We start from the raw sequence: 27,911 nt of genomic DNA, 5'->3' as shown, positions 1-27,911 counted from the left end.
GAGAGAAGCAAAAATGTGATTATTTTGGAAAAGTGTGAACATTAGTGCTTCACCTTGCTGCTCCCTGTCCATGACCCTCGGCAGTCTCGGCAGAAATGGGATTTATCTCTCCTTGTCTCTGGTGGCTTCTCACCAAGGAGTTGACTTTCTGAGCAGAGGTTTTCTTTCTTGTCTCCCTCCTGCATGTGTTCCTGCAGAATCCCAGGGTGAGGCGAGTGGACCGTTGACCTGCAATCCAGATTAAAGTAGAGCCAATAAACTCAGGAATCAGATACATCATATTTTAATGCCATGTTTTTGCAAGTGAAGAATGACATAAAAGCTCACACCGGACAGAGGTCCAAATGTTGAATACATACACCAGTTTTCCTCCCTCGCCTCGTCTCACTCAGGCCCTACTCTTGAAGAACATTCTCGCAGGTCGGTTGGTTGGAACAAGTCTATCCCATCACCTTGAAACCCCGTTCCTCGTTCTCATCCCACACGCACACCTGTGCCCTGAGAAGCCGGAAGGGAGGAGCATCAGAGAAACAGAAATGCAGCCATCATGCCGGGAATCAGGAGAGTGGTGTGAGGAGGGTCAGAGGGATGGAAGATGCTGCTCAGGTGCAGCTTTGCCTCGATGTGGTCTGAGACCCTGAAACGTCTCCTCCAACATCATCTGGTTATCAGAGTTTGGGAAATAGGGTGACACTTTATGAGACCCACTTTTCCCATCTTGAAAGTAATATCTACCTCACAGAATTTCACAATGACACAAGAGACAGAAAATTCTCGCACAGTCCCTTACATTTACTGGAAGTTCAATCTGTTTAAGTAAAATATGAATTTTTTTCATAACAGCCAAAGAACTCCTGGGGCTTCCCAGGTGGCACTAGTGGTAAAGAATCCACCTGCCAATACAGGAGATGTAAGAGAAGCAGGTTCAATCCCTGTGTTGGCAAGATCCTCTGGAGGAGGGCATGGCGACCCACTCCAGTATTCTTGCCTGGAGAATCCCAGGGACAGAGGAGCCTGGCAGGCTACTGTCCATAGAGTTGCAAAGAGTCAGACGTGACTATGCGACCAAATGACAACAAATATTGTAAATCAACTGTACTTTAATATCCATCCAATCAGTCAATTTCAAGAAAGATTGTAAAAAGCAGAAAACAAGAGAAAAATACAAGGATAATTTCTAATTCGTTAAGACTTCTTTTAAAATTTATACAGCACTGAACACTGTTAATGAAGTGTAACTTTACAAAAACACTGGTGAGACAAAGCTGGGTTTTTTCTTCTAAGAAAATGTTCTGACATTTTTTAAAGCTAGATCCCAGAGAAGAATGGTCAAAGAACGTAAGAAAGGGATTAGAAAAACAGAAGTACAAATGCTCAAAATTATGAAAAGGTTATCATCTCTTCTCATATAAAAAGAAACACAAAACTATAACATACTGTTTTTCTCAGATTAGCAAACCATTTGGTAACACACAGTATTACCAAAGACATAGGAAAATCAAGACTTCCATTCTTTGTCAGTGGAGAGAAACACAGCCTCTATGAGGCACACTCAAACGGCACTACTGAAATTCTAAATGCACATTCTTTTTGACCTAACAATTCTGCTTTTAGGAATTTATGCTCCTGTTGTAATTACTCATATATAAGATTTTCCCCAAACAAAAAAAGCCAACCCTCCCCCAAAAAAAACTGCAGCATTTTTTAAACTTCAAAGGTTTGGGGGCGGAGGGGAAATCAAGTGTTTATCAATAAGGCTTTGTTAAAGAAAGAAAAAATAGTATATCCATAAATAGCATATCCCACAGCCTTTTGAAAGGAAGGGGCAGCTGGCTTAGAATCACCTTGAAGATCTCAGAAGGGAAGAAAATAAAGCTGTGGAATCACAGGTAAGAAGTCACCAACTATAATAAGAATGAGATGTGTATTGTGTGTGTGCTTGGTCACTCAGTCGTGTCCGACTCTCTGCGACCCCATGGACTGTAGCCCGCCAGGCTCCTCTGTCCATGGGATTCTCCAGGCGAAAATACTGGAGTGGGTTGCCATGCCCTTCTCCAGAGGATCTTCCCAACCCAGGGATCGAACCCAGGTCTCCTGCATTGGCAGGTGAGTTCTTTACCATCTGAGCCACCAGGGAAGCCCCCCAGGTGTGCTGACTTTGCATCACACACCCCTGTGAGTCCAGCTGAGAGCGGCCAAGAGCGGGGAGGTGAACTGGGCCCACTTCACTCTTGTCTGTTTGGTGCCCTTGGGCTTCTGTACAGAGTGTATTTATTACCTGTCCACTAATTAACTTTTTAAATAGCCCTACCAAATGTTTCTGAAGTGTTTGAAAAATATTATACTCTGCACCCCACTGTCTTGGTTCCTCCTCTGACCATATGGAAAGAACCATGCCTTCACTGAGGACTCTTTAGTCTAATTACCGGAAACAAGGCAGAGTCACAGAGACAGGCTCTTCTGAACTTGTAAACAGTGAGGTTTTGTTTCTGTGCTTGCTTAGAACGTAAGCAGGACAACGCATATACAATGTGCTTTTAAAGCTTCTCAATGAGGTTTTACTGAAAACGTGGCTGTTATTGTCAAAATGGGAAATTCTACTCTCTAAGAAACTTCTAAAATTTGTTTTTCAATTTGATTCTTATGATTCCAGAATATTTTCTTTGAAATGTCTTGTAACATACCATCTGGGTTATTGTGTGACATGCAAATGTAAATTGTGTCTAATGATACATCTCCTGCACTCCAGGCAGATTCTTTACTGACTGAGCTACCAGGGAAGCCCTATTATTTTTATACTATCATTTAAAAAATGAGTAAGTATTTTGCAGGTCACTGTCAAGAACTGAAATTGCTGAGTAATAGCATGTGCTTGTTGTTTGTTTTTGTTAAATACATCCTGATGACCTTCTGAAAAAACCTGGACCAAAATTCAGCCCCAGCAGCACTGTCTTGTATGCTGTTTCTTCACATCCTTGACAAGCTGGGCTGTTACATCTTGTTTATTTTTTGTTTGTTTGGAATATGTGGGACATAAACATGATGTTTTAATTTGCTTCTGTGTAATTATAATTGGCTTTCACAGGTGGCTCAGTGGTAAAGAACCCTCCTGCCAATTCAGGGGTCTCGGGTTTGATCCCTCAGCCAGGAACATCCCCCTGGAAAATGGAATGGAAACCCACTCCAGTATTTTTGCCTGGAGAATCCCATGGACAGAGGGGCTACAGTCCACGGGGTCACAAAGAGCTATATATGACTTAGTGACAAAACAACAATGCTTAACATTACTGTTTTTATGCATTGTTATATTTGGTATTTTTTTTATAAATTAGTTACTTGTACATATCTTGTCATCTTTTTTCTATCGAGTTATCTTTCATTGATTTTTACCAGCTTTGTGTGTATTTGGGATATGAATCATGTCTAATCTGGTCGCAAATATTTTCTTCTAGAATGCTTCTTAAGTTTGGATGTTATTTATGATGTTTTCCCCAGCTGTAAGCGTTTGTTTGATGCTGATAAATCTGTCTTTTCCTTGAAGCCTTTGGAATTTTAACTCTTTCTCCAAGAGGCTTTCTCTAGCCCCAAATCACAAGCACTTTCCTTTATTTTCTTCTGTCATATTTGGAAAATCAAATGAATTCAACTGCCATCTATACTACTCTCAACTCAGAGGCCCAGGGGTCCTAGAAACATCATTTCTGGATTCTGCTTTGACAGCAGTGCCTCTACATATCATTTCCTATTCCCAGACTGACACTGCCAAAGTCCTAGATGACTTAGGGATGCTTCCCCGTGGGCTCCTCCACTGGGTGGAGCCCACGTGTGTCTTTTGGAATCTGCTCAGGGCAGCAGGCCACCTCTCAGGGGGCTGCTTAACCAGCCTCCATCTTGCTGAGGATGGACCAAAAGACTTGGCTGGAGAGCTGACCCTGCGGGTTGATAGACCCTGGCACACAGGACAAGGTCAAGAATAGCATCTCTCTACATTAGACCCCAGAGATTTTACCATCCTGTCATCAGTAACCACCTCCCCACTCTGCCTAACAATGCAAATCAGAGGCCATGTCAGAGCCAAATTACTCAGCAAAGGTGGAATAACTGACCTCATGTAGATTGCACCCAAGCGTCTTAATTCAGAAACAGTCCTTCCATTCTAAAAACATACCTGCATTTGCATGTACTTTCAGTAATAAGCGAATTGCTGGGTTTTTTTGTTTTAATGTTTTTTTTTAACAAGTAGGAGTTGACACGTGCAATGTTGTCTGTTTTCCAGTGACTTTCTTTCAAATGACTCATAGGTACCTTCAAATAATAGGAATAATGTGGTGTAGTACTATTTTTTTTTCTTTTGTGTGCTTTTCCCTCTTAGCAATTACTCAGCACGGTACACTATTGTTAGCAAGCTGGTCGAGTTTCAGAGTCTCATCTCAGATCTGAGACCAGTGTGAAGTCCCCCCGGCTCAGCTGCAGCTGTCCAAGGGGAGGCCTCATTGCTATTTTCAGGCAGTCCTTGGTGTTTCTCTTCAACCCTTATTATCTGGAAAAATCTCTAAATAGGTTCTATAAATGGAAGTTTCAGCTGCTTTTACCAAGAGTAACTTGGATTATAAGGTTTTAAGGTCATACATTTTTATCTGGAACTAACGCATACTCTAAGGGTTGGATTTGACCATCATATGTCACCAATTTAAAAAGAAAAGAAGGAAGAAAATTCAACATCCTGCTTTCTGAACATATATATATATATATAGGCATAAGTTTAGAAAGGTATGAAAAACACAGATCTGGGGAAATAGGACAACCCATAGTAGTGGTGCTAGTGGTAAAGAACCCACCCACTAATACAAGAAATGAAAGAGACTCGGATTTGGTCCCTGGGTCGGGAAGATCCCTGGAGAAGGAAATGGCAACCCACTCCAGTATTTCTTGCCTGGAGAATCCTATGGACAGAAGACAGAGGAACCTGGAGGGCTCCAGTCCATAGGGTCACAAAGAGTCAGTCATGACTGAGCTCACACACACACACACACACACACACACACACACACACACACAGTAGCAGGAGTCTAGGCTAGAGCTGATAGAAGACAAACTGGGTGAAACCATCTGAGATCAGCAACAGGTAATGGCTGATGCATGGAATCTGGGACTGGCATCAGTTTCTGGTGATTTCCAGTTTCGAAAGTAAACTTCAGGACTTCCCTGAGCCTTTAAGATTTGCTGGCTAGGCTCTGCATACTCACCCCAACCAGCAGGGAAGCACGGAGGGCTCTGCCTAGACAGAATCTTGATGAAGATGAAGGCAAGTGGGCAGAAGAGGAGGCCAGAAGTCCAGGGAAGGAGGTGATGGTGTAGGCGTGGTACCCCTGCTGCAGCAGCATGGACGTCAGCATGTGGAGGAGGCTGACAGGGTTGGGGGGAGAGGAGGCCAAGGGATGCAAGAGAGGAAGGGACCACACAGATGGACTGTTTGCCCCTCACCCCCACCTTGGGAGAGTGAATTTGGGGGCTAAAGAATAGGGGGACCAGGGAAAGTCAGTGGGCTTTCAGGGGCTGTTTACCCTAGAAGGTATCTGGAGACAATACGAATAAAGACTGGAATTCCTGTACAGCATCTCACAGGACTCCAGGGCCGGCTGACATGGTCCCCGCCCCACCAGCCCTGCCCTGGCAGCTTCCTCCAGTCACCAGGCCATTTCCTGAGTTGCCGAGTCAAATGCCACCCTGCCCAGTATTTCATCTCCCTCTTACTTTGCACCATCCTCTCCCAGATATGTCCTTGTTTCTTTCTTCAGTTAGCACAGGCTCTCCTCTCTGAAACATGACTTCTGTCTTGGCCCCTGTGTTCAAGAACACCATTAGTTACTTCCTCCAGGCTCCAGCCTGGAACCCAGAGCATCTCTTCCTCTGATGACCCCACAGGAAGTCCTCCAACTCTGACCAGAATCCCATGTTACCTACTGCCTCACGACCATATCAAAGCATCTCTTCTCACACACTTCATGTAAATGACAGTCTTTCCAACCATAGCATTTCTCTCCTTCTTTCAGAAAATATCTTTAGATATCTGATTATGTGGCAAAAAAGTGGGGATAATTCCATCACAGTGGCCTTGACTCCTGCTTGTGTGTGCAAACAATGTGGCAACAGCTTTCATCAGCTCATGGATAAAAATTTTCTACTTTTTAAAAATACTTCAAAGAAATGTCAGCACTTTTATTCAGAATGGTGGATTTTAATAAAATATTGTTCACATCAGATGATTTCAGTAAGTTTTTAGGTTATGCTGTGTGTGCTCAGTCCTCAGTCCTGTCTAACTCTTTCCTACCCCATGGACTGCTGCCCTCAGGCTCCTCTGTCCATGGGATTCTTCAGGCAAGAATACTGGAGTGGGTTACCATTTCCTCCTTCAGGGGACCTTCCTGACCCACGGATCAAACCCGTGTCGCCTGCGTCTCCTGCATTGCAGATGGATTCTTTATCACTGAGCCACCTGAGACGTGTTTAGGTAATCACCTTAAAAATAAAATATTAGGAAACTTAAACAAAGGATCGTAACCTATCCCAATTCATGTGGAAATATATTTTATTATAATTAACCAAACTGATTTGAAGCCCTGTGAAGAGCAAGGAGTAATTTTTTTTTAACTTGTAACTGTAGTAATGATTATTTACCAATTTACCATAAGATCTTAGCTATTATGCCAAGTAGAGACAATGTCAAAGCCCTGACTCAGGGTAAGAAGAAAACTCCATGGTTCCAACCTCTCATCTGGAGGACTCACTCAGGTCTGCTTGATTGACAAGCAGTGGAAGTTGGAAATGCCCACTTCACCTTAAGCCGGTTGGTCACATTCTGTAACTTTTGGCAGTTGTTCATGTTATGCCCGATGTCCGAATCCCCGAGCGGGAAGAGAGAAAGCCACCAACAGACAATGCAAAACGCAAGAAGGAAGTTTATTGCTAGCTCGAGCTAGGGCCCCCGCTGTGTCCAACGCAGTGGCACACAGGCTGAGAGCCCCGAGCCCGGTTTTCTACCCATATTTATAGAACATCCAATTTCAAACATAAGCAGGGGTCATTTAGCGAAGCGGATTGGTTACATGTTCGCGGGGGTCTTTTCATTGGTCAGACATTCGCGCGCGCGGGATCTTTCCGTAAACAATTTCTGGTTGGCTGGAGCTGGGTGGCCTGATAGTCTCTGACTGGTTGTCTCCTGGTGACCTGATAGTCGCCTCAGTTGCCAGAGTGGAGGCCTGGTCTTCCTGCTTTTGCCCCCTATCATGGCAATGTTATTTTCTCTTCCTACAGTTCACAGTCCTGCCTTCCAAGAGCAAAGCTGAACAGTCTCCTATCTATTCAACACAACAGAACTCCAGACACTTGAAAGGCCACTGTGAGCCTTCTCTTATCTGGGCTGAAGAGCCCCTGCTTATGAAGTGTGGTGTTTGTAACTTCCAGACCCTTCACACTACTTCATAAACAGCCCTTTGAGATGGTGCTGCCCAAAAATAAGCCTTGTGCTCCATGTCTGACCAGGGCTGAAAAGAGGGCTATGAGGTCTTTCTTGACCAAGACCTTCAGCCCCGTGGTTCAGTCAGAGACTCACCAGACTTAAAGGAGGTGGCACCATGCTGATTGTTTTTAAGTCCACAGGCAACTAAAAACCCAAGATGCTGCTTTGCCCTCTGCCCCCACCCAGAACACAATACACAGTACACAACACATAAACAGGAACAACTAGACAACCTGACTTTCCAATCCCAGACAGAAATACACCATTGGAATCCAAATTCAAGACTTTACCTTCTTCTTAGTTCAATCCAGCATCCTACTTGTGGTATGCTTCATTCATTTCCTGTGCTGACAGCCACTTCTCTCAGCTTCTGCGAACTAAATAACAATAAATAATTTATTCACTGAAGTCACAGATTTTCATGGGTATAAATAGCATGAGGACCGACACTAAGGGCTCCTCTTGATTAATTGCTCTTTGGGTAGCATTTAAACAGTGTAGCTCAAAAAAGAGGCAATGTCAAGTCCTTGTTCCTAAAATTTAAAAAATACAAAAGCTCTAGCCATGTCCCTAAAACTTTAGATCAACAAGCACGTAAATTTTACAAAAGAACCATTAAGAAATAAAAATAAAGCAATACATTATTAAATTAATGAGCATTTGATTACATACTAGATTATTTGAATGGCAATGCATCCTCAAAATGTCCTCAAAAGTTGATGGCAAGTCATTTGATCCACAGCTCAAGTCCTTCATCCAGTAGGTTTCATTTCCTTTGCTTTTTCACTGCCCACCTGGACATTACTGCTCCTCACCAGTTTATCTTTATCTCCCATAAGCTTAGTTTTCACACGCCATCCTAGTCAGAAAGTCTGTTGAGTAGCCTACCACACCCAACACAGCTATACTCTAGAAACTGCTCCACAGATGAGAGCAAGCATCTATGTGCTGCTAACAACTTACATCTCCCTCTTGCCTGTCATGGAACACAAATTCTCACCAGGGAATTGACCTGCCTTCCTTCCCTTCTGCATTATTTTCCAGGAACAAGCGCTGCTGTTGTTGAAAGGATTTATTTATTCCATTGACTCCTCTTTGCCAGCTGCAATGCTAATCCACCCCCTTAACCTGTGTGATTATGCTTTACAATAAACTTAAAATCCGCCTCAGGTGACTTAGAATGTCTGCAAGCTTCCGTGGGACTCCAGTCCCCCTTTTAATGGGAATTGTTGGGGACGCCCGGAGGATTTTGTTCCTGCGGGCGTTCCGACAAAGCCCCAGGCGGCCACGGCAGAAAATGCTTTGAATGACATTTGCTCTTGCTTTCTTCTTCCATCAGCAGTACATGATGCCAGCTTCAAAATGACAAAAATAGTCTTCCAGAGGGCCTCCCTGTGCAGCTTAGATGTTGGCTTAAGAAGAAACTTGAAAGAAATTATATGTTGCATTGTGCTCGAAACTTTCATTCTTTTGTCAACTATAGTAGGGAACGAACTCCTCCCCCACCCCACCAGCGTTTCAACTCCGGCATCTTTTGTTGAGAGAGTGAAAAAGGTAGATATAAGAATTCTAACCCATAATTTGGTGCTAACATAATGGAAAGAGACATGTAGCCACATAATAACTACATGTTTCGGCAGATTACTCAGTAACGTATTTTTTTGAATTATCAAGTTTCTTTAAACGTAATTACCATGTTACCTGACAACCTCAGATCTCCTTGCAGTTCTCCAGAATATAAAACGCTGTCATCTTTCTGTCGTTACGATTTGTTTATAATGGAGCAGGTACCTGGCAGAGAGCTCCACCATGCAGCCTGACAACCTGGCCATCTACTGGGCCTTCGTGCTGTAATTAGCGGGCAGATTCCTGAGTGGTACCTGAAGCTTGGAGAATGAAAATCATGCTCATTATTAGAAAATCCCACCAACAATTCACAGTATCACGGACCCCACCCCTGCAGGTTTCACTGAGTACCACTCCCCCACACACCTTGTTCCACTTTGTTAAAACTCTGCAACATTCTAAAGGGCTGGACAGGAATATTACATGAGGAAGAAGGCTGCCAAATTAAGAACAGGTTTGTCAAAATCACCTTGTTTTTCTACAATGTGATTATAAGGCACAGTTCAGCACAGAAGATTTAAATTTGGAAGTTCTCAAATTACTAGGATCAGCAGAGACTTTGCTGTAACCCAGCTGCACCTGTCTGGTGGTCCCACAATACGCCTCCTAAAATAGCATTATTTTAAGACTCAAAGGACATTTTTCTTCTCTGAAAGCTTATATGAACTTGACAGCTCCAGTTTTGTTTTATTTTTATTTGTATGAAAGGGTATCTGTTGTTCCTCCTTCAGGAAAGTGCATTATCTCAGGGAAGAATTTCTAGACGTTTGACTCACATGGGTTATTTCTTGTTGGCTGGCTCGGGTGAGGGGAAGGTGAAATTAGGAGACCAGAACCTTGGGTGCAAACAACATGTGCTTGTATGTGTGACCACATGGCCACCAATGACACCTGGCTGCAGACAGCAATCTTTATTTAAGGGCAGGGTCATTAGGAACTAAGCCTAGAGGAGAAACCAATACAAACATCACCTGAACTAGAAAAAACATTCCACCCTGCCTATTTATGTCAGGACCTGGAGATCATCTCTCTACACGGACAGCAGTAGAAGGCTGTTGAATAATGTGAAGATGGTACGTGCTTCCAGGAAAAAGTCAATATTTCACCACTCTGACTTCACATCGCCAGTAACTCTGCCAGATCTTACTCTAAAGCTGAGCATCTAAAGAAAGAATTTAGAATTACAATCAACCGTGGGTGCCTAAACGTGCCTACAGATTGAAAACTCCTCTTGGGAAATCAGGGTCAGAGTTTTGACCTGTATCAGTAATCACCACCCCTGAAGACTAGGCAAACGCTTGTCTTGAGAAAAAGCATTGATGGGGAGGCAGATGCACTCCGGGAAACTCCTGAAAGCAGGAACGCGTGGAGATTTCTCTTCTCACCTGTGGCCACGTTAGTGACTGCGGGGAAGACAACACCTTTCTCCCGGGTGCTCAAAGCTATGAAGTGGCTCCTCTGCATTTTGTTTCTTCGGAAGCCGTCCTTCACCTTGCTTCAACCACTGGTCTACTTCTCCCGTATTGAGCCCCACTCTGGAGTGGCGGGGGAAATATCTACTATTTAAATGATGCTGTAATGTCCATGCGTCTCAAATTCTCTTCCTGAATCCTTGCTAAGAATTTGTTGAGACAAAGAGCTTGTTCGCTATGCATTTTTATAAACAGTGGTTACTGTGCTACAAAAAGATCATACTGAATTTTCATCAAAAATGCATGAAAGTAACTATTTCCTCTTAATGTCACCAGCCTTGGATACCTGAAGTGACTTTTTCTGAAACTCCAGTAGGTAAAAACTGTATCCTTTTTTTGTTTAAATGTGCATTTTCTTTATAGTGAGTTTGACACTGGAAGTGTGTCTCTTTCCTGTTTGCATCTCTGACATGTCACTTCTTAGCCCCTTGGTCTTTGTCATTGATTTTCTATTTGGGTAGCTCCTTCCTTTCCAGGAAAGCCGTAGTGTGTGGTGGTCTTAACCCTGCAGGGACCCTGGACCCAGAACCACAGGTCTGAGTTCTAACTCGTGTCCTATGCTACTTCTGTCAACTCGCTTCATCTTTCTAAGCCTCCAGTTGCTCTTTTGAAAAATGTGGATGTAAGTAACACTTACCTCACAGGTTTGGAATCAGGATTAAACATCTATACAAGTGGAGTTACAAAATACACACTGAACACACATGAGCTATTATTTTATTACCATTTTGTTGTATCTAAGACCTTTATAATAAATCTTTCTCAGATGTTTTGCAAGTATTTCTTTTAATTGTGTTCATGGTATCCCTTACAGCAGGGGCCCCCAACCTCCGGAATCTAATGCCTGATGATCTGAGGTGGAGCTGATGTAATAATAATGGAAATAAAGTGTACAATACATGTAATGAATGCATTTGAGTAATCCTGAAACCACCCCCCACCCCCAGTCCGTGGAAAATTTGTCTTCCATGAAATCGGTCCCTGGTGCCAAAATGTTGGGGACTGTTGCCTTACATGACAGATACCTGAAAATATATATAGCTCAATTTTGTCACTATCCCTACTAGGTTTTCTGCAAAGCATAATAATTTACTCTTTTTAATAATTTTAGGGACTTTTAATGTTTCACTGAATTGTAAAATATCTCAGATTATGAAATATATATTTCAGATACTTCATAATATAATTTCCTTAAATCTATTAATATCTCCATTAATACAATAAAATTTAAAATGGCTAAATAAGCTATTTTTTATATTTCTGATTTATTATTTTGATCCTTTGACTTTTGATTTATTTTTTATTTTGTTTAAATTATCATACAGTAAAATTGACTATTTTTTCCATCATGCTATTATATCAGTACTATTAACATTAATGCTTATATAGATTCATGCAACCACCTGATATTTTAGACATTTCACAGTCTGAGATAAAATTATAATCAAATGAAACATTATAAGTGCTTAAAGTGAATAAAAACAGAAAATTAATATGCTTTGCATAAAATCTTGTTACTGTAAACATAAAATTAAGCTGGACAAATTTCCAAATATGCAAATTTCAAATGCCATGTAAGCGGCACCATGAGCAATGAGAATAATCTGATAAAACTCCTGGTTACCCAGCACAGAACCTGAGAAAGAAAACCCATTAAAGCCCTCCCAGATATAACCACCATCCTGAACTTTAAATAATCCTATAGAGCATTTTGTATATTTTGTGAACTCAAGCTTACCGATTATATAATACAAATAGTCTATCTCCTTTATAATTTTTGTCTGCTTGACTTTAATTACTATGCCAGGTGTGTGGTGGGTTTTTTTGGTATCTTCTTAATTAATTTTACTTTATATATTTTAAAACTGTATAATGATATGTACACCAGCGTAGAATGCCAAAATTTCCTGGTGATTTAAACTGGGATTATTTATGATAATGCAATGACTCTGTTTATACTTCATGATGTATTTTTTCATTACAGATTGCTTTCTAATATTAATATGGCTATTTAAGCTGTTTTTTAATTTTCTAATATATGTCCTTTATCTCAGTTTCAAACTGAAAAATATTCTACTTTTTTTCTCACTATTAACTTGATTGTTTTATCCTTTGCTCTATTCTTTTAATGATCACTTTATGTATTATAGTATGTGTTCACAATTTAGAAAATTCAGATGCTAATAATTACTTTTATTGGATAATGCAAGGGCTTTAAATATTTAAATATTTAAAATAACTTCATCTAGTAAATTTGAACGCTATTTTGGTGTCTATTTGATTTAAATAGTAAATATTTGTACTTACACACAATTTAGCATTTACATTGATCTTCATTCTTTCCTGTATCTGATACTTTGTTTTTCTTTTGAGGTATAATAGACATAAAGCATTATATTAGTTTTAGGTGTGCAACATCTAATGACTCAACATTTGTATGTATTGTGAAATGATCACCATAATCTAGTCAAGTCACTTGTTGCTTCTTCAGTATCCTCTGTCCTGTTCTGAAAGAAATTCTAGTGCCTTAAATTACACCTTTAGACACCCAAGAGCGCATGGTCTAAAACAATGATGCTAAAGTTCATCTTGAAGTCTCATTCAGATGCTTCAAAATAAGTCAAAGATTATTTCTTCCAGTTAATCAAAATGTTTAAGGGTGCTCTTTTCTCACATCCTCAGACCCATATTGTCCCTTAAACATTAACAGATGGTGCATCTGTCACCCGTATAAACCGACCTGGGAACTGTCATTCTACACAGAGGATGGTCAAGATCCACTCAGGGAAGACTGTCTGAGGTGCTGCGTCAAGTGGGGGTCCTTGAGCTACTTGAGCTTCAAGTGGACTGCAAACATATTGTTGGTAGAGCCAACTCTTGTCCATCTCCTCATTAATAATTCCTAAAATCCCTCTAGTAACCAATCCTCAGTTCACGTGGAAAATGTTCACTGTAGGGAATGCTTTTTCAAAGGGGGACTAAGACAGCCAAAGAAAACTACAACCATGGGAAAACAGATAGATAAGGACAGGGTGTCACAGAGTTTTTGCTGATTACACTTAGAAAAGGAAAACCATTATAAGATGTGAGGTAAAGTCGTGTTCAGACTAAATGTTTTTAAGTACTAACAGACACACTTCTTAGTCATGCAGTCCTTGATGGCTTATTCGCTAAGTCATGTCCAACTCTTGCGACCCCATGGACTGTAGCCTGCCAGGCTTCTCTGTCCATAGGATTTTCCAGGCAAGAAAACTGGAGTGGGTTGCCATTTCCTTCTCCAATGCAGTCCTTCCCTGGAAGGGAAGTCTACATACAGACATTAAACAGACATATCCCCTATTAGAAATAGGTTCCCACTGTTGCTGTTTGGCAGAAACCAGCACAACATGATAAAAAAAAAAAAAATTTAATATATTTAAATTAAAAAAAAAAAAAGAAATAGATTTTCAGAACGCACATAGCTCCTTCTCAATGTCATTTTCTCACCCTGGATATGTTCTTTACACTCTACCAACTCTTTCATCAACTATCTAAAATAAAGCAAGTATTTTCTGTCAAACATAAATTCTCCTGAAGGTATACAAGAATAAATTTTAAAAATCAAACTTAGAGAATACTTAATTTGTTCTCAAGCTACCAGACATCTGCCCCATTCTCTTTAAACTCTCACTAAACTCATTTAGTCTCTTTTTTAAAGTGTGTTTTAAATTCCCAATAGATGGTATGTCTAAATACTAGATCATAAAATTATTTAAATTTAGTTTTTAATTTTCCTTCAAATTCCATATTTATTCTAAATTGGAAACTTCTTTATTTCTATCTTAGTTCCAATATCAGAACTGGTTTGCTTTTCATTTATTACCAGCCAGGGCAGAAGCCCACTTCATGTGATGTCCTCACTCAGCTTCTGCCATGAAATGGCTCCACCATTCAACCTGATTCCACCCAAGGGTCTGCCATCCCCTGACTGAGAATTTATTGATGCCTTTCTCTTTGTGATTGAAAAAATACTATTTGATAACTGAATTAGTCCCAATTTCTTGGAAATGCTTCTAGTAGCACCTGAAAAATATTAGATGTCTCTATACATTAAAGCAGTCATGTTAAATTAATTGAGAAGTAAAAATCAAGTTGCTTTTGATACAATTTTATAGTGCTATAATAAACAAATTGCATTTGTAAGCTGGTTATTAAAACTGGAAGCTAAACCTTGGCAAAGGTCTAAGAGTATAGCAGACAGTAGCAACTTGTTGAAAAGAAAAAACTAAGGAAAGGAAAGAACCCTAACAAGAGGTGGATTGAATAAATTTCTCTGGAGCTGTCTTGAATAATTAAAAAAGCAAGAGAGTTTCAGAAAAACATCTACTTTTGCTTTATTGACTTTGCCAAAGCCTTTGACTGTGTGGATCACAACAAACTGTGGAAAATTCTTCAAGAGGTGGGAATACCAGACCACCTGACCTGCCTCTTGAGAAACCTGCATGCAGGTCAAGAAGCAACAGTTAGAACTGGACATGGAACAACAGACTTGTTCCAAATTGGAAAAGAAGTACATCAAGGCTGTATGTTGTCACCCTGCTTATTTAACTTATATGCAGAGCACATCATGAGAAATGCCCAGGTGGATGAAGCACAAGCTGGAATCAAGATTGATGGGAGAAATACCAATAACCTGAGACATGCAGATGACACCACCCTTATGACAGAAAGTAAAGAAGAACCTCCAAGGAGAGTGAAAAATTTGGCTTAAAACTCAACATTCAGAAAACTAAGATCATGGCATCTGGTCCCATCACTTCATGGCAAATAGATGGGGAAACAATGGAAACAGTGAGAAACTTTATTTTGGGGGGCTCCGAAATCACTGCAATGGTGACTGCAACCATGAAATTAAAAGATGCTCGCTCCTTGGAAGAAAATTTTTGACCAACCTAGACAGCATATTAAAAAGCAGAGACATTACTTTGCCAACAAAGGTCTGCCTAGTCAAAGTTATGGTTTTTCCAGTAGTCATGTATGGATGTGAGAGTTGGACTATAAAGAAAGCTGAGCACCAAAGAATTTATGCCTTTGAACTGTGGTGTTGGAGAAGACTCTTGAGAGTCCCTTGGACTGCAAGGAGATCCAACCAGTCCATCCTAAAGAAAATCAGTCCTGAATATTCATTGGAAGGACTGATGCTGAAGCTGAAGCTCCAATACTTTGGCCACCTGAGTCCTTAGAAAAGACCCTGATGCTGGGAGGGAATGGGGGCAGGAGGAGAAGGGGACGACAGAGGATGATATGGTTGGACGGCATCACCAATGCAATGGGCATGAGTTTGAGTAGGCCCCAGGAGCTGGTGATGGACAGGGAAACCTGGCGTGCTGCAGTCCATGGGGTCGCAAAGAGTTGGACATGACTGAGCAACTGAACTGAACTGAAAAATCAAGTTGCTTCTGATAAAATTTTATAGAACTGCAATAAACTCAATTGCATTTGTAAGCTGGTTATTGAAACTGGAAGCTAAACCTTGGCCAAGGTCCAGAAAGAGTAACACAGACAGTAGTAACTTGTTCGAAAGAAAAAACTAAGGAAAGGAAAGAATCCTAACAAGAGGTGGATTGAATCAATTTAGGAGTGGTGAGGCCTGGTTTGTTGGATGTATCTAACACCTTGAATGGGCTTCCACACTAGACTGCCTTTAATGACTCCCACATATGATGAGTCACAAGTCTCAATTTCTGAGCACTTTCTTTTGGCTAATCATCCTCTTATTAAAGAACTTCATAAACTGTGTGTGATTCCAGGTTCCACATGTAATCGTTTCTCACTTTCTGGACATGCCACCATCATGTTGTCAAAGGCTAATAAAGTGATTCATTTAAGGTGCCTGTACAAGACACTCGTCAGATCACTATTATCCAAAGCAGTGAATTTTTTAAATGCTTAATAAAATCCTTCCATGTGTAAAGTACTACTGAGGGTATTTAGTGTTTAGGGTATTATTAAGACAGTCCTTCCTCTGGAGACATACTTCATTTCTGATTCAAATGAAGAGTCCTAAATGAAAGGGGAAAGAAAGTGCCAGCTGTCAAATAAAAGTTAAATTCACAAGACAGAATAAAGCTAACTGCAAGACAAACTCTCTGTGCAGTAAGAAATGTGGGCTCAAGGGAATGACAGAGAGAGGGAGATGGAGGCGGGACTCGGCCACGAGAGCTGTGATAGAACCATGTCTTAGAAGAAGATCCACTCAGAGTGATGTGAAGAGCTGCAGAAACTGAAAATCTTTGATATCCCATTCTTGCAGTAAGACATTCTGCCAAACCAGGTGTGGTGTTCGTAATAAATATCTTTTCACTTTGAGACCCACAAAGTTGCTTTTTTATTCTTCAGTGGTCACTTCTACCATTACCAAGAGGTGTTAAAAATTTTTCATTTACAAAGTGTTTCAGTAGCATCCTTTTGGTGGTCATCTAGGACAATGATGACCAGTATTCTCAGTATTCTTGCCTTGAGAACCCTGTGAACAGTATGAAAGGGCAAAAAGATAGGATACTGAAAGATGAACGCCCCAGGTTGGTAGGTACCCAATATGCTACTGGAGATCAGTGGAGAAATAATTCCAGAAAGAACGAAGGAATGGAGCCAGAGCAAAAACAGCACCGAGCTGTGGATGTGACTGATGACAGAAGCAAGGTCTGATGCTGTAAAGAGCTATATTGCATAGGAACCTGGAATGTTAGGTCCATGAATCAAGGCAAATTGGAAGTGGTCAAACAGGAGATGGCAAGAGTGAACGTCGACATTCTAGGAATCAGTGAACTAAAATGGACTGGAATGGGTGCATTTAACACAGATGACCATTATATCTACTACTGTGGGCAGGAATCCCTTAGAAGAAATGGAGTAGCCATCATAGTCAATGAAAGAGTCCAAAACGCAGTACTTGGATGCAATCTCAGAAACAACAGAATGATCTCTGTTCGTTTGCAAGGCAAGCCATTCAATAGCATGGTAATCTAAGTCTATGCTCCGACCAATAATGCTGAAGAAGCTGATGTTGAATGGTTCTATGAAGACCTACCAGACCTTTTAGAACTAACACCCAAAAAAGGTGTCCTTTTCATTATAGGGAACTGAAATGCAAAAGTAGGAAGTCAAGAAACACCTGGAGTAACAGGCAAATTTGGCCTTGGAATATGGAATGAAGCAGGGCAAAGGCTAGTAGAGTTTTGCCAAGAGAACAAACTGGTCATAGCAAACACCCTCTTCTAACAACACAAGAGAAGATTCTACACATGGACATCACTGGATGGCTGACACCGAAATCAGACTGATTATATTCTTTGCAGCCAAAGATGGAGAAGCTCTATACAGTCAGCAAAAACAAGACTGGGAGCTGAATATGGCTCAGATCATGAACTCCTTATTGCCAAATTCAGACTTAAATTGAAGTGGGGAAAACCACTAGACCATTCAGGTATGACCTAAATCAAATCCCTTATGATTATACAGTGGAAGTGAGAAATAGATTTAAGGGACTAGATCTGATAGAGAGTGCCTGACGAACTACGGAGGGAGGTTCGTGACATTGTACAGGAGAAAGGGATCTCTTGGGGATGCCCAAGAAAAAGAGATGCAAAAAGGCAAAATGGCTGTCTGAGGAAGCCTTACAAATAGCTGTGAAAAGAACAGAAGCAAAAAGCAAAGGAGAAAGGGAAAGATATAAGCATTTGAATGCAGAGTTCCAAAGAATAGCAAGGAGAGATAAGAAAGCCTTTCTCATTGATCAGTGCTAAGAAATAGAGGAAAACAATAGAATGGGAAAGACTAGAGATCTCTTTAAGAAAATCAGAGATACCAAGGGAATATTTCATGCAAAGATGGGCTCAATAAAGGACAGAAATGGTATGGACCTAACAGAAGCAGAAGATATTAAGAAGAGGTGGCAAGAATACATAGAAGAACTGTACAAAAAAGATCTTCACAACTCAGATAATCACAATGGTGTGATCACTCACCTTGAGCCAGACATCGTGGAATGTGAAGTCAAGTGGGCCTTAGGAAGCATCACTATGAACAAAGCTAGGGGAGGTGATGGAATTCCAGTTGAGCTATTTCAAATCCTAAAGGATGATGTTGTAAAAGTGCTGCACTCAATATGCCAGCAAATGTGGAAAACTCAGCTGTGGCCACAGGACTGGAAAAGGTCAGTTTTCATTCCAATCCCTAAGTAAGGCAATGCCAAAGTTGCTCAAACTACCGCACAATTGCACTCATCTCACATGCTAGTAAAGTAATGCTCAAAATTCTCCAAGCCAGGCTTCAGCAATACATGAACCATGAACTTCCAGATGTGCAAAAGAGGAACCAGAGGTCAAATTGCCAACATCCGCTGGATCATCAAAAGAGCAAGAGTTCCAGAAAAACATCTATTTCTGCTTTATTGACTACGCCAAAGCCTTTGACTGTGTGGATCACAATAAACTGCGGGAAATTCTGAAAGAGATGGGAATACCAGACCACCTGACCTGCCTCTTGAGAAACTTGTATGCAGGTCAGGAAGCAACAGTTAGAACTGGACATAGAACAACAGACTGGTTCCAAATAGGAAAAGGAGTACGTCAAGGCTGTATATTGTCACCCTGCTTATTTAACTTATATGCAGCGTACATCATGAGAAATGCCCAGGTCTGGATGAAGCACAAGCTGGAATCAAGATTGCTGGGAGAAATATCAATAATCTCAGATATGCAGATGACACCACCCTTATGTCAGAAAGTGAAGAAGAACTAAAGAGCCTCTTGATGAAAGTGAAAGAGGAGAGTGAAAAAGTTGGCTTAAAGCTCAACATTCAGAAAACTAAGATCACGGCATCTGGTCCCATCACTTCATGGCAAATAGATGGGGAAACAGTGGAAACAGTGGCTGACTTTATTTTCTGGGCTCCAAAAACACTGCAGATGGTGATTGCAGCCATGAAATTAAAAGACGCTTACTCCTTGGAAGGAAAGTTATGACCAACCTAGACAGCATATTAAAAAGTCGAGACATTACTTTGTCAACTAAGGTCCGTCTAGTCAAGGCTATGGTTTGTCCAGTAGTCATGTATGGATGTGAGAGTTGGACTATAAAGAAAGCTGAGTGCTGAAGAATTTATGCCTTTGAACTGTGGTGTTGGAGAAGACTCTTGAGAGTCCCCTGGACTGCAAGGAGATCCAACCAGTCCATCCTAAAGGAGACCAGTCCTGGGTGTTCATTGGAACATACTGATTTTGAAGTTGAAACTCCAATACTTTGGCCACCTGATGCAAAGAGCCGACTCATTTGAAAAGACCCTGATGCTGGGAAAGATTAAAGGCAGGAGGCGAAGGGGATGACAGAGGATGAGATGGTTGGATGGCATCACCAACTCGATGGACATGGGTTTGGGTGAACTCCAGGAGTTGGTGATGGACAGGGAGGCCTGGCATGGTGTGGTTCATGGGGTCGCAAAGAGCCTGACATGACTGAGCAACTGGACTGAACTGAACTAAGACGGTGACAACTACATGTGGTAACATCCCAAATCTGCTTCCTCATCACATATTTGAGGGAAAAGACTGAAGTGTTGTTTGCTGGCAAGAAAGCTCTCTCACTCCAAGCAAATCCTGAGCCCCAAAAGCTCGAAGACCACCAACGATCCATCTCATCAAAGCCTGCCCGAGAGGGTCCTTATGATGCCTCTGACTTAACACAATGGTATCCCAGCTCCTGCATTGTCAGTCACTGGCTATTCAACACTTACGCAAAAAAATGTTCTCATTGACAGTACAGGTGTTTGTGGAAAAAAGCATCTGTGTGTAAAACGAAAAGGTGTTAAAAGCTTTGTTAAGCACGGGAGTTTCCAGTGGGCAAAACTTGGCAGTGGCAGGCAATGCTGATGAACTGCCTCAGGAGGCTCTGTGCAGGGTGTTGAAAAAGCAAACAAGCCCTCTGATCTTCCAAACATCACTAGGGGGACTTAAAAGGCACTGCTCCTCATGGTGGAAAATGCACATAGGATCCAAGGTCCAGTGCTGACCACCACCCAGAGCTCACACCACCTGCTCCCAGAAAACTTACCCGGACAAGGAAGAATTCTCTGATCTGAAGCTTGCTTTTGTCCTTTCCATGACTGCTACTCGGTGGGAAGTTGGGGTATGTCTCATTCAACACCCCTATTCTATTTGCCACCTCTGATTTGCACAGGGCAAGTGCTGTTCACAATATCAGTATGGTTTCCACCCAGAGTTCACAAGTCACTGTCTCCCACCCTCCAAGCTGCCTCCACCAACTCAAAATAAACACAACTAAAGAAACAAAGCAAAATGTGAATGTCGTACACCAAGCAGTTTCCTTAAGAACACGACAGGCCAAGAGACCTCAGAACAGCAGATGCTTGGAAACCAGGACACAGACTTGCTCAGATTAACACAGACATGGGCGTTATGAACATTTATTTCTCTTTATGTCTCCGAGTGACTCTTGCGTTAGTGACATCTGCAACATCTGAAAAGAGCTGGCAATCGTGTTTGTAGAACATGTCTCCCATCTCCCACCACTAATCATGGATTCTATATCACATTCTGCTGTTCCTCTTTTTTCCTTGTTCTTTTTTAAAACTTTTTATATCGTTATTTCTTACAAAGAGATCTATGCTTCACCTGATAATAAAACAATTTCTGCTATCAAAGCTTAGAATTAATACAACTTTGACAGGAAATGCTATATTAGGGATAAAACAGGCTTGTTGAGAAATCTGTACGTCCTGTGTGCATGCATGTGTGCTCAGTCATGTCTGACTCTGCAATCCTATGGACTGTAGCCCGCCAGGCTCCTCTGTCCAAGGGGTTCTCCAGGCAAGAATACCAGAGTGGGTTGCCATTTTCTTCTCCAGGGGATCTTCCCAACCCAGGGATCGAACTCACATCTCTTGTGTCTCCTGCAGTAGAAGACAAGTGTTTTTTTAACCAGCTGAGCCACCCGATGTATGTATAGGAAGCCCGAACATTCAGCAGAGAGCTCATATTTTCACTTTGGCCCCTGACATTGGCTTTAGCAGTGAGGGAATGCAGGGTGTCTTTTCACATTATAAAGGTTTTTGAAGTTTTTGTGCATAAAATGTGAAAATGAACATGGAATCTGACACAGTGGGACCGTGAGTTCCACCTCTGCACTCTGCAAGGGGTGCAAACAGCAACCAGGAAGAAAGGGAGGAAGGAAGAGAGAAAGACACAGAGCCTCCAAATAGTCCTCTGAAGGCAGGTTCCTACGGGGCTCCAGGGAGGAGTAGTCTCACATTAAGTGCAGTTGAAAGCTTTAGTTATTGATTATAAGGAAATATATGGCCTCCGTAGTATAGATCTTAAATATGATATGTAATTGCATATACACTACTGAGACTGTGACATTATTATATTATTATTATCACCTATGAAAGAATGGGTTTCCCTGACTGCTTAGCCAACAAAGAGAGGGAAGGCACATGTCCACGGGAGAAGAGATGGTCAAGAGAGAGTCTTCGGAGATGCTCGGAGGAGAATCATGGTTGAGGGCCTGCTGTTGGCTCACTGTATCCACAGCTCTCTTCCAGATGGAGAAACAAAAGCTGAAAGAGCGGAAGCAACTGATCCGACAGAAGGCAGCGAGTTAGTAACTCTGGGTTCAGATAGAAGATGACTCTGCACCCAAGCTCTTCATGACCAAGTCTCAGAGGAGGGATTTCCAAGAAAAAAAAAAAGCGGGCTGTGGCTTGGTTTTGTGATGTGGCAGTTAAATGGTTCAGTGTAAACAGAGACGTGTATAAAATGTAAAGTTGAGGATCAGGATGGAGAGATTGCTCACCTAATAACATCTATTTTCCTGCTCAGGTTGAAGGCAAAATAATATGGAAAGTGTGTCGAGACAAATAGAGGTGTGATGAGCTTGGGAACTTTAGCAAATTATGCTCGTTTGGAACAGCCTTGGGAAGCATTCAGTTTTACCTGGACCATTCTTGGGGGAAACCTCTAACAACCTAGCTTACCTTTTCATTGGTTTTAATACCACAAGTGAAAAAATGTCCCCCAAATAAGGATGGCTTCCAGGAATTCTGTTCAGCCATGAATTTTAAAAGGTTTTTTACATCATTTGATGAAAAGAATTTTGCAATGGATATGGCAGACCTATCTCACAAGCCTTATACTGAGGGATTATAATAAACTACAATGTAGAATTTTCATTTACAGGGAATGAAATTTTACTTCTGAAAGTTACATTAACATGATACAGGACATAATTTAATTCACATATATCACACTTGACTATAACATTCACCCTTCTAGAAAAAAATATTGCTGGAAGTATATTCCAAGTATTATTCATTGACTATGTGGTTAACAGTTAAGGTAGCAAGCTTGTCTCCAGGTGACTTCCAGTTTGGGTTTGAAGAAGCCCTCTGTGAATGTTTTGAATCCCATGGAGCCGTTTACTAAACAACAGATCAAATGGGGGAAAGGAAGACGACTGGATCTTTGATGAAGGTGTCAGAAGACACCAGCTCTGCTCCCCGTGGAGCAGGAGCTAGCAGATGTTTAGAATCCTGGGTGGAGCACTCACCTCCCACTGCGTGGGAGGCAGGGCCCATCTCGGGTTTCTACAGGGGAGGAACCCTCGCTTGGGAGACAGGGAAGCTCTACATGGCCCAGCTCACATCCATCTGGAAGCTTTTTGGCAGCTCTGATTTCCACTGGGTAAAAAGGATATGGGGAAAACTAAGAAATATTCCAGAAGAATTTGTAACGTGACATAGAAATTAGAATATTAGAGCCATAAGATGATAATATAGAAATTCATGCCATGTTGGTAGAAGAGCAAATTCTAAAAATGTTCTCAGGCCCCTGTGCCCTCAAATGGGAAGCACATGGTACAGGAAAAAGTGAAGCCCCCCAAAACAGCTGGCCTTGAACGCACACCCCTCTTAGGCCGGAGCAGTAGCAGATGGCAGGATCTGCCTGTTGTGCTGGTATTGTTTTTGTTGTTTTCATGCGTTAATAATTAGATGCTGACAGCATGCTTGGAGCTGCTCTGAGTTTAGAACACAGAACTGCTTGGATCCCTTGGGCTTATCACTTCAGTAAGAGGAAGACCCTTGAAAACATCAATGTAGAAGATTTAATATGTTATAAATCAAAGGGATATATGTTATAAATCAAAGGTTATTGCCTCTTCAGGTTGCATTTTCTTCTTCATGTTTTCTTTTAATTTTCCTGACCTTCAGTTCGGGGTAGGGGAAGAACAGCCAGATGGCTCACTGAGGAAAGCAGATCCCAGGAAATGATGGGGGAGATGGAAGGAGGGGACCTTGGTGGATTCAGAGGAGAAGAGTGACTTCAGAGTAAAGTGGAAGAATATTGGACCACCGAACACGGTGGGGGCGACCTGGGATGAGAAGGCAGTGACAAGGGGTCAAGGGGAGGCCCTTCTGAGTGTGAAGTCCACATATGAGCAGAGGAATGATTTTATTCACATGGCTAAATAGCCCCTGGATGAAAACAGAGTCTTTGCAATGATATATGATCATCAGGAGGGCTTCCCCGATGGCTCTGTGGGTAAGAAGCTGCCTGCCAATGCAGAAGATGTGGGTTTGAGCCTTGAATCAGAAAGATCCCCTGTAGGAGGAAATGGCAACCCATTCCAGTTTTCATGCCTGGGAAATCCCATAGACAGAGAAGCCCAGAGGGCCACAGTTCTTAAGGTTGCAAAGAGTCAGGCACAAGTGAGCAACTGAGTCCTCACACACGTGATCATCAGGAAGAGGCAGAGATTATGCAAAAGGGGCCACAGATGTGGAACTAAACCAAAGATTGGAACTGAGTCCAGGAAATGTGTGCACTGTGAAGGGTCATTCCTTAATCTGGCCATGGAATGACGTCCAAGGGGCCATGAAGCATCCATGTTTCATAATCCTACCTGGACCAGTGGGACAAGTAAGGGGTTAGTTCTTTCAGATCTCATCCTGGCCAGCTCAGAATCAAACTCCATCTCAGACCGAACAGCTAGTTTCCGTGAAACAACTTATCTTTCTAGGACTCGAGTTTTTTCATCTGCAAATAAGGTACTGTTACTTCGAAAGAGTAAACCTTTTACCCTGAGCACAAACGTGTATAGACAGCAATACTAAAGAAATGTCATCTTATTCTTCCCAAATACCCTATAAGGGAGGTGTTAATAATATTATTCTCCCCCTTTTCAGGTAAGGTTGGTTGGAGCCAAGAAAATGGCAAGTTTCACAAGCCAGGAGAGTTCAGACTTTTTTCAAGAGGCAATAAAAAATCATCAAATGTTGTTCATCAGAGAAAATTTTTTCTGTGAAACAATATAGTGTTAGTGCACTGCACATATTAAAGAGGAAAAATACAGCAGGAAGAGCAGGTAGGAGATTATTATAACAGTCCAAGCACCAGGGGGAGATGCATATGATTTGATACCTACTAGGATTTAATAATGACACCACTGAAAGACTTCACTTTCACTTTTCACTTTCATGCATTAGAGAAGGAAATGGCGACCCACTCCAGTATTCTTGCTGGAGAATCCCAGGGACGGTGGGGCCTGGTGGGCTGCCGTCTATGGGGTTGCACAGTCAGACACGACTGAAGCAATTTAACAGCAGCAGCAAGATTTAATAATAATAATAACGAGGTTGTGGAGAAGTTGGAACACGTGCATTTCTTGTGAGAATGTAAAATGTTGCAGCAGCTATAAAAAAATTTAACAGTTTAGTTGTTCCTTGAGAGCAGGAGAAGGGAGCAACAGAGGATGAGATGGTTGGATGGCATCATTAACTCGATGGACATGAGTTTGAGTGGGCCCCAGGAGATTTTGAAGAACAGGGAGGCCTGGCGTGCTGCAGTCCATGGAGTCACAAAGAGTCAGACACGACTTAGCAACTGAACAACAACAAAGAGCTAAACATAGACTGTCACGGCCCAGCAATTCCACCCCTATGTATATGCCCAAAGGAATTGAACGCAGGGCCTTGAACAGGCCTGTACACAATTGCTCATTGCAGCATTATCACAACAACCCGAGTGTCCATCCGTAGATACGTGGATGAACAATATGTGGAATACATATGCAATGGAATATTCCAGCTGTAAAAGGGAATGAAATTCTGAAATGTGCTACAGCATGGATAAAGCTTGAGAACACTACGCTGAGTGAAATAAGTCAGACGAACAAAGGAAATGTTACATTATTTCACTTATATGATGTCTCTGGAGAACAGGAAAGTTGTTAAAGACCGAAAGTAGATTACAGGTTACCTGGGGCTGAGGAGAGAGGGGTCGGTGTGGGGGAATTATTACTTAATGGCTTCAGAGTTCCTGTTCAGATGATGGAAAGGTCTGGAACTAAACGATGCTGACAGTTGCATGACATCACGGATGTAGTCAATGCCACTTAGTTGAAACTGAAAAATGATTAAAGTGGTAAATTTTATGTTAAATATATTTTACCACATTTTGCAAGCTAATGATGTAATATACCAAAAAGCATTGACTTGTACACTTTAATGGGTGAATTGGACACTAGGTGAATTATTAAATCTCAGTGAAGCTGCTAACAAGAGAGAGGGGAGGAAGGGAGACTCAGGGTAGAGGCAGTGGGAATAAAATGAAACAACATGCTTTTCCGGACTGAGAATTGATGACTAATAGAAGTTAGAGAATAAGAGGTGAATCATCTCCATGAGCAGGAATAGGACATCGAAGAGGAGACGCCACATGTCTGGGGAAGTAAGGGGGCTGTTCTGGTCCCTCTGCTTTAAGAAGGAGGCAGAGAAGGCGGGGGCAGGAGGTGGAGGTTAAAACCAGAGAGGCGGAGAGGTGGGGACCGGCGGAGGTCACGTGCACAGAAGTCCCAGCTGCAGAGATAGGGTGAGACTGTCGACTGACGACACTAGTGAACCTTGCCAACAGGGACATGGGAGCAGCAAGAGGGCTCAGAGATGAGCAGAAACAGGTGATGCTCAGAGACACAGAGAGAGAACAAGGATATGTCGGGAAGGACATGGTGAACTCACCCAAGTGTCAGGAGCGAGGATGCTGAGAAGCTGAAAGATCCTCCAGTGTAACAAATTGGAGATTGCTGACGACATCCTTAGAAATGATTTCAGCTGTGTTGTGGAGAAGAAGTCAGATTTTTTTTTAAAAAATTAAATAATTTGAGTAAATAAGGGTCAATGTCTTTGGAAAACCTTATATGATGTGAATCATATAAGTGGGATGCTACAGCACTGGGGGGACAGTTGTACAAAAAGTAGTTTTATTTTTAAGTCCTTCTTTGATTTTAAGAAGGAAGTGTCATCTGTTTGGGAATTTGGAAAACTTTGACAAATGTAGATTAATAATGGTTTGAAAGGAATGAATGAGGAATGGATTTTGCGACAGGGTGAGAGGGTTACTGAAAAGGACCATTCCCTGAAAGAAATAGAAGTTGGGATCAATTCCCCTAGGGGAGTCAGGGGAACTTTAGGGGACCCCTAGGGGACCTTTGCCAACAAAGTTCCGTCTAGTCAAAGCTATGGTTTTTCCACTAGTCATGTATGGATGTGAGAGTTGGACTATAAAAAAAATAAGCTGAGCACTGAAGAATTGATGATTTTGAACTGTGGTGTTGGAGAAGTCTCTTGAGAGTCCCTTGGTCTGCAAGGAGATCCAACCAGTCCATCTTAAAGGAAATCAGTCCTGAATACTCATTGGAAGGACTGATGCTGAAATTGAAGCTCCAATACTTTGGCCACCTGATTCGAAGAACTGACTCATTGGAAAAAACCCTGATGCTGGGAAAGATTGAGAGCAGGAAGAGAAGGGGATGACAAGATGAGATGGTTGGATGGCACAACTGAGTTTGAGCAAGCTCCAAGAGATGGTGATGGACAGGGAAGTCTGGCATGCTGTGCAAGTCCATGGAGTCACAGAGAGTTAGACATGACTGAGTGACTGAACTGAACCGAGAGGAGTCAGACCTGGCAAAGAGAGTCGGTACTTACTGTCCCAGGGGCTGGTGGTAGGGGTTACGGAGGGTGGAGAAGAGCTGGTCCCAGGAGGCAGGGGTGGGGATGATGGCTCCCAGGATGGACACACAGTAGGATGTATGGGCCATGGGGTGTCTATGGGGGGGTGTCACCACACCCCAGAGCAGCCAGGCCTTTGTGAGGTCATGATCCCATCACTAGTCATTGAGTTCTCATAACCCGATCCCAGGGCCCGGTCTGTGGTCTGAGAAGGAGGCCATCAGCCCACCTA

At 41.9% G+C, this 27,911-nt stretch overlaps 1 long non-coding RNA gene across 1 annotated transcript; it reads right to left on the bottom strand.

Annotated features, from left to right (window-relative positions):
- LOC110135535 (uncharacterized) lies at positions 1-27,761 on the bottom strand. The gene is made up of 6 exons (XR_002313396.2): positions 27,656-27,761; positions 26,687-26,779; positions 25,929-26,074; positions 9,221-9,405; positions 7,810-7,896; positions 1-228 (listed from the first exon to the last, which is right to left on the bottom strand). It is a non-coding gene; the product is annotated as an uncharacterized lncRNA (long non-coding RNA).
- Between the last annotated feature and the right edge of the window lie 150 nt (positions 27,762-27,911).

This window comes from Odocoileus virginianus, chromosome 8 (assembly GCF_023699985.2).
Source record: "Odocoileus virginianus isolate 20LAN1187 ecotype Illinois chromosome 8, Ovbor_1.2, whole genome shotgun sequence".
NCBI classification, from domain to species: domain Eukaryota; kingdom Metazoa; phylum Chordata; class Mammalia; order Artiodactyla; family Cervidae; genus Odocoileus; species Odocoileus virginianus.
The sequence above is the reverse complement of the archived record's forward strand: the minus strand, read 5'-3'. Positions and strand labels throughout refer to the sequence as shown.